Here is a 6,000-nt window from a genome sequence, read left to right on the forward strand (position 1 = left end):
GGGTATAGGATGGACTAGAACACCAAGAATGTTATATACAAGAAATGTATATTTAAAACAAATGTTCCTAAAATGGAGACAGAAGTACTTCTCACTATTTGCTATTCACTGATTAATATATTGAGCCTATTACGCATAAGGTATCACATATACAAAGATAAAGGATGCACCTTTGACCTTAAGCAACTTACAGTATAGTATATGATATATAATATACAATAGTGTTGGTTTTTTCTCAGCAAATTGATTCTATTTAAAAACAATTCTGGTAGGGGCAGCTAGGTGGCATAGTAGATAGAACACTGGCCTTGGAGTCAGAAGACCCTAAGTTCAAATCTGGCCTCAGACACATAACACTCACTAGCTATGTGACTCTGGACAAGTCACTTAACTCTATTGCCTCACAAAAAAGAAAAACAACAACAACAACAACAACAACAAAAAACACCACAATTCTGGTAAAAGATTTTCTTTGTTGATTAGGTAATTAGAATGAAGAAGAATGTGAAGGTTTAAATGGTTGAAAGTTATGTTTCTTGATTATTTGTAATTTTTACCCATGCTACCCTGTTGCCTATTTATTATCTTGGATAACTGAAAATTTTCTATAGTAATATTTTACATTTCTCCACCAATAGCAACTTAAAATGCTTAGCAAGATGATTATTTTTTACAAATTATATTAACATGTATTCTTATATCAATATAATGAGATAAACACCAAAAAGTACCACCTAGAAAATCCAAGTTTTCCCCATTATCACTGCTTTCTTCTGGAACTTCACATTCAGGAAGAGAAGAACCAACCAAACTTCCATCTTGAAACTGTGTCATACTCCTTTGGGAAGTAGCTGACCATCCATCGCTTTTGGCATGCTCTCTAGAATTTACATGAACACTTGGGGTTTCCTGCTGTAACCTGTCTCCATGTACCTTTTTTTCTCAGAATTTCTTCTTCATTTCTGTTTGATGAATATATTACCCTTTTAAGGCTTTTCCTTCTTCAGACACATTTCTCAAGTATGTTTAATAATCTGCATTTATTTTGATAGGTGTTAGACTTGTTTGGCAAACTGTGTACTGTACTGGTTTTTCCTTGGAGAGCTTGACATAATCTAGAGACTTAATTGCCTTCCAATGAAAATGTAAACATGCTCTAAATTCTGAAAGGTTTGAAGTTCTCCACAACATGATTCTCCCGGTTTCCAATAATGTGAAAATAGAAGTCTGGAACCCTGCTAAAAGCACAGCTTTGTGGGCTTTGAACAATGTATGACCTATACAAAAAGGGGAGGTGAGATAATTATATAGATAAATTGGGTTCTAACTAGGCATTTTAGCACTTGTGGCAAAAATGAGGTAGAAGGGCATCATTCCCTGAAGAGCCTGGTCTGTGTCCCTACAAGGCAGGTGAACTCTAGACAAAAGACCAGGTACAATTTTGGGATGATGGGGTGGGTGGCCTGCCTCCCCCTCTTCACCCAGTCTTTACCGCTAATGACCCTGCTTTCTTGCTTCCTCCTGCATAGTCACACTTCTATAAATAATCATAACCTGAGGCTTGTTCAGTCACTTTCAGTCATCTGACTCTTCGAACCTCACTTAGGGTTTTCTTGACAAAGATACTGGAATCATTTGCCATTTCCTTCCCCAGCTCATTTTACAGATAAGAAACTGAGGCAAAGAAGGTTAAGTGACTTGCCCAGGGTCACACAGCTAGTAAGCGTCTGAGACTGTATCTGAACCCTGGAAGTTGAGACTTCCTGACTTTAGGCCCAGCCTATCCACTGTGCCACCTAGCTTCCTATAATAATTATAACACAAGTCAAAATGTGTTAAATATAAAAGAGACATGTACAAACTGGTAGGAGAATCTAGAGTAAGGAACTCAAATCAAAGAATTTACCTTGGAAAGTGGTCATCTAGTCCAAGGTGTATATAAAAAGAATCTATACTCCAACATACCCACCAGGGGAGAATTTACCTACTCTTAAGGCCATTCAGTCTACTTTAGGACTCTAATTGTTTGGAAGTTTTTCCTGACATCAAGTCTGAATTAGCCATTGCAACCTCTACTCATTACTCCTGGCTCTGCCTCTTGAAGCCAAACAGAAAAATGTGATTCGTGATCAGGGAGTGTGTCAAACTATGAAAAGATGGGAATAAACAAAATTTATCCTGTAAGCCAGAAAGACTTTTGGTCATGATCTTGTGTGATCAATGTGAAAAGGCTTTCTAGGAATGATACTGAGAATAGTCTCTTCCCCTTAGTAGGTGCTAAATAAATATTTGTTGAGTCAATAGTTTTGGTAGGGAGCTCTGTCCTTCACAAACGTTTTCAGTTTTCAGTGGTTTCCAGCAGTGTCATTTATAAAATAACAATAAATTCATGATTCAGTGACTAGGAGAGACAAGAATTGAGTTTGAGACAAGGTTGTGTAAGCACAACTTCTTTTGATCTGTTTTCTTATCTGTAAAATTGGTCCAATCATACTCCCATTATTGACTTTAAGTACTTTCCTCATTATAACCCTGAGAGGTATTAAAATAATAAAAACTGAAACATGCCAAGGGCCACATAGTTACTAAGTGACAAAGTACAGACTTTAACCCAGGTATCTTTGCTCCCTGATCAGTGCTGCTCTTTCCACTACTCAACACAAAGTCAACATTTTATCCTTATTACATCTCTGACAAGACTTGGAAAGCTGCCTTTGGAAGAAGGAAGAGCCACAAAGTCCTGCTTCTGACACATCAGCAAGTCACTTAACCCCTTAGTGCTGCAGGCAACTCTCTAAGACTAGAAGGGATACACCTGAAGAACTGGGAGGTTATCTGGGGAAGTTTTTAGAAAATGTCTTAACACACCATTGTGCTGTAAGAAATGATGAGCAGGCAGACTTCAGAAAAACCTGGAAAGACTTATATGAACTGATGCTGAGTGAAGTGAGCGGAACCAGAACATTGTACATAGTAACAGCTACATTGTGAGATGACCAACTTTGATAGAATTACCTCTTCTTAGCAATGCAAGGATCTAAGACAACTCCAAAAGACTCATGTTGGAAAATACTATGCACATCCAAAAAGAACTATGGAGTCTGAATGTAGATCAAAGCATATTGTTTGCTCTCTCTCTCTCTCTTTTTTTTCTTCTTTCTCATGGTTTCTCCGATTGGTTCTAACTCCTCTTTACAACGTGACTAATGTGAAAATAGGTTCAATATGAATATATGTGTAGAGCCTATATCAAACTGCTTGCCATCTTTGGGTGGGGGGAGGAAAAGGATGGGGAGAAAATATGGAACTCAAAATCTTATGGAAGTGAATATTGAAAACTAAAAATAAACAAATAAATAAAAAGAAAATGCTTTAATGTGGTTGGTTCTATGTAGATTCTCATCCCTTTTCTTGATATTTTCATTATGCTCAATAAACAGTGGCTACTGTAGGGAGGAAGAGGGAACAGGCGTTTATATAGTGTGTACTATGTGCCAGTGTTTGCTGCGAGGGTGTATCCATGAAGTTTTATTGCATTTAGATAAACGGAAGACAGTGTTGGTGATGAGATGGTCATGAGATGCACAAGAATTCAGCAGCAAGTGACCATCGCTGTTGCTGTTTCCAACTCTATTCCTCCCTAGGACTCCCTGCCAAGTCTGGTAGCCTGAGCCTACTCTACTATTAAAGTCACCCAGAATCAGTGTTTGGGAGGCTCTGAAGAAAAGTATGGGAGAGAAGAGATATTAGACTGACTACCAAACTGAAGGTCTATAGAGCCACTGTGCTGACCTTATTGTTATATGCCTGTGAATCCTGGACAGTATACCAGCACCACGCTAGGAAACTGAATTGCTTCCATTTGAATAGTCTTAGGAAGATAAGATACCAGACACTGAGGTCCTTTCTCGAACTAAACTGACAAACACTCAAACTGTTTCAGAGAGTTCGATTCCAATGGGCTGGCCACGTTGTTTTAATGCAAAACCTACGCTTGCCCAAGACTATTTTATGGAGGTAAAACTGGAAAGAGAAATGAGAGTGATGCAAGAAAATCATGAAAAACAAGTCAACAGCTTGCTAAAGGAGATCCGAAAAAATACTGAAAAAAAAAACCACCTTAAAAAATAGATTAACCCAAATGGCAAAAGAGGTCCAAAAAGGCAATGAGGAGAAGAATGCCTTAAAAAGCAGAATTGGTCAAATGGAAAAAGAAGCCCAAAAGCTCATTAAAGAAAATAATTCCTTAAAAATTAGAATGGAGCAAATGGAAGCTAGTGACTTTATGAGAAATCAAGAAATTACAAAACAAAACCAAAAAAATGAAAAAAATAGAAGACAATATGAATTTTTTTAATGTTTTATGATTATCACTTTATTTTTTCTTAATATTTTTCCCAATTACACACAAAAAAATTTTAATACTTTTTTCAAATGTTTAGTTCCAAATTCTCTCCTTTCCTTCTTTTCCCCTCTCCATTGAGAAGGCAAACAATTTGACATAGGTTATACATGAGTAGTCATGCAAAACACATCAATGTGAAATATTTCATTGGAAAAACAACTAACCCGGAAAACAGATCCAGGAGAGATAATTTAAAAATTATTGGACTATCTGAAAGCCATGATCAAAAAAAGAGCCTAGACATCATCTTTCAAGAAATTATCAAGGAAAACTGCCCTGATATTCTAGAACCAGAGGGTAAAATAGAAACTGAAAGAATCCATTGATCACCTCCTGAAAGAGATCCCAAAGGAAACACCTAGGAATATTAAGCCAAATTCTAGAGTTTCCAGGTCAAGGAGAAAATATTGCAAGCAGCCAGAAAGAAACAATTCAAGTATTGTGTAGCCACAGTCAGGATAACACAAGATTTAGCAGCTTCTACATTGAAGGACTGGAGGGCTTAGAATATGACATCCCAGAGGTCAAAGGAACTAGGATTACAACCAAGAATCACCCACCCAGTAAAACTGAGTATAATCCTTCAATGGAAAAAACAGACATTCAGTGAAATAGAGGACTTTTAAGCATTCTTGATGAAAAGACCAGAGCTGAAGAGAAAATTTGACTTTCAAACATAAGACTCAAGAGAAGTATGAAAAGGTAAACAGGAAAAAGAAATCATAAGACACTTATTAAAGTTGAACTGCTTACATTCCTACATGGAAAGATGATATTTGTAACTCATTAGACATGAGATTTTTCTCAATATTAGAGTAATTAGAGGGAATATATATATATATATATAGAGGGCACAAGGTGAGTTGAAGATGAAGGGATGATATCTGAAAAATAAAATCAAGGGGTGAGAGAGGATTATACTGGGAGAAGGAAAAAGGGAGAAAAGGTAGACTATCTCACATAAAACAGACAAGAAAAAGCTTTTATAATGGATGGGAAGTGGGGGAAGGTGAGAGGGAATGAGTGAATCTTACTCTCATTGCATTTGGCTTAAGGAGGGAATAACAAAGACGCTCAATTGGGTATGGAAATCTATCTTACCCTTCAGGAAAATAGGGGGGAAGGGGATAAGGAGGGGATGATAGAAGGAGAGCAGATTGTGGGAGGGCATAATCAGAAGCAAACACTTTTGATGAGGGACAGGGTCAAAGGAGAGAATAGAATAAACGAGGGGTGGGATAGGATGAAGGGAAATATAGTTAGTTTTCCACAGCATGACTACTATGGAAGTGTTTTGCATGACTACACATGTACAGGCATCAAGTTGCTTGCCTTCTCAATGAGGGTGGGTGGGGAGGACGGAAGGGAGAGAATTTGGAACCCGAAGTTTTAAAAACAAATGTTAAAAATTGTTTTTACATGCAACTGGGAAATAAGATATATAGGCAATGGGGTATAGAAATCTATCCTACTCTACAGGAAAACAGAAGGGGAAGGGGATAAGGTGGGGTGATAGAAGGAAGGGCAGATTGAGGGAAGGGGTATTCAGAATGCATGCTGTCTTGGGGTGGGGGGAGGGGAAAAAGATGGGGAGA

The sequence above is a fragment of the Phascolarctos cinereus genome, unplaced genomic scaffold (assembly GCF_003287225.1).
Source record: "Phascolarctos cinereus isolate Bilbo 61053 unplaced genomic scaffold, phaCin_HiC Scaffold_2;HRSCAF=192, whole genome shotgun sequence".
NCBI classification, from domain to species: Eukaryota; Metazoa; Chordata; class Mammalia; order Diprotodontia; family Phascolarctidae; genus Phascolarctos; species Phascolarctos cinereus.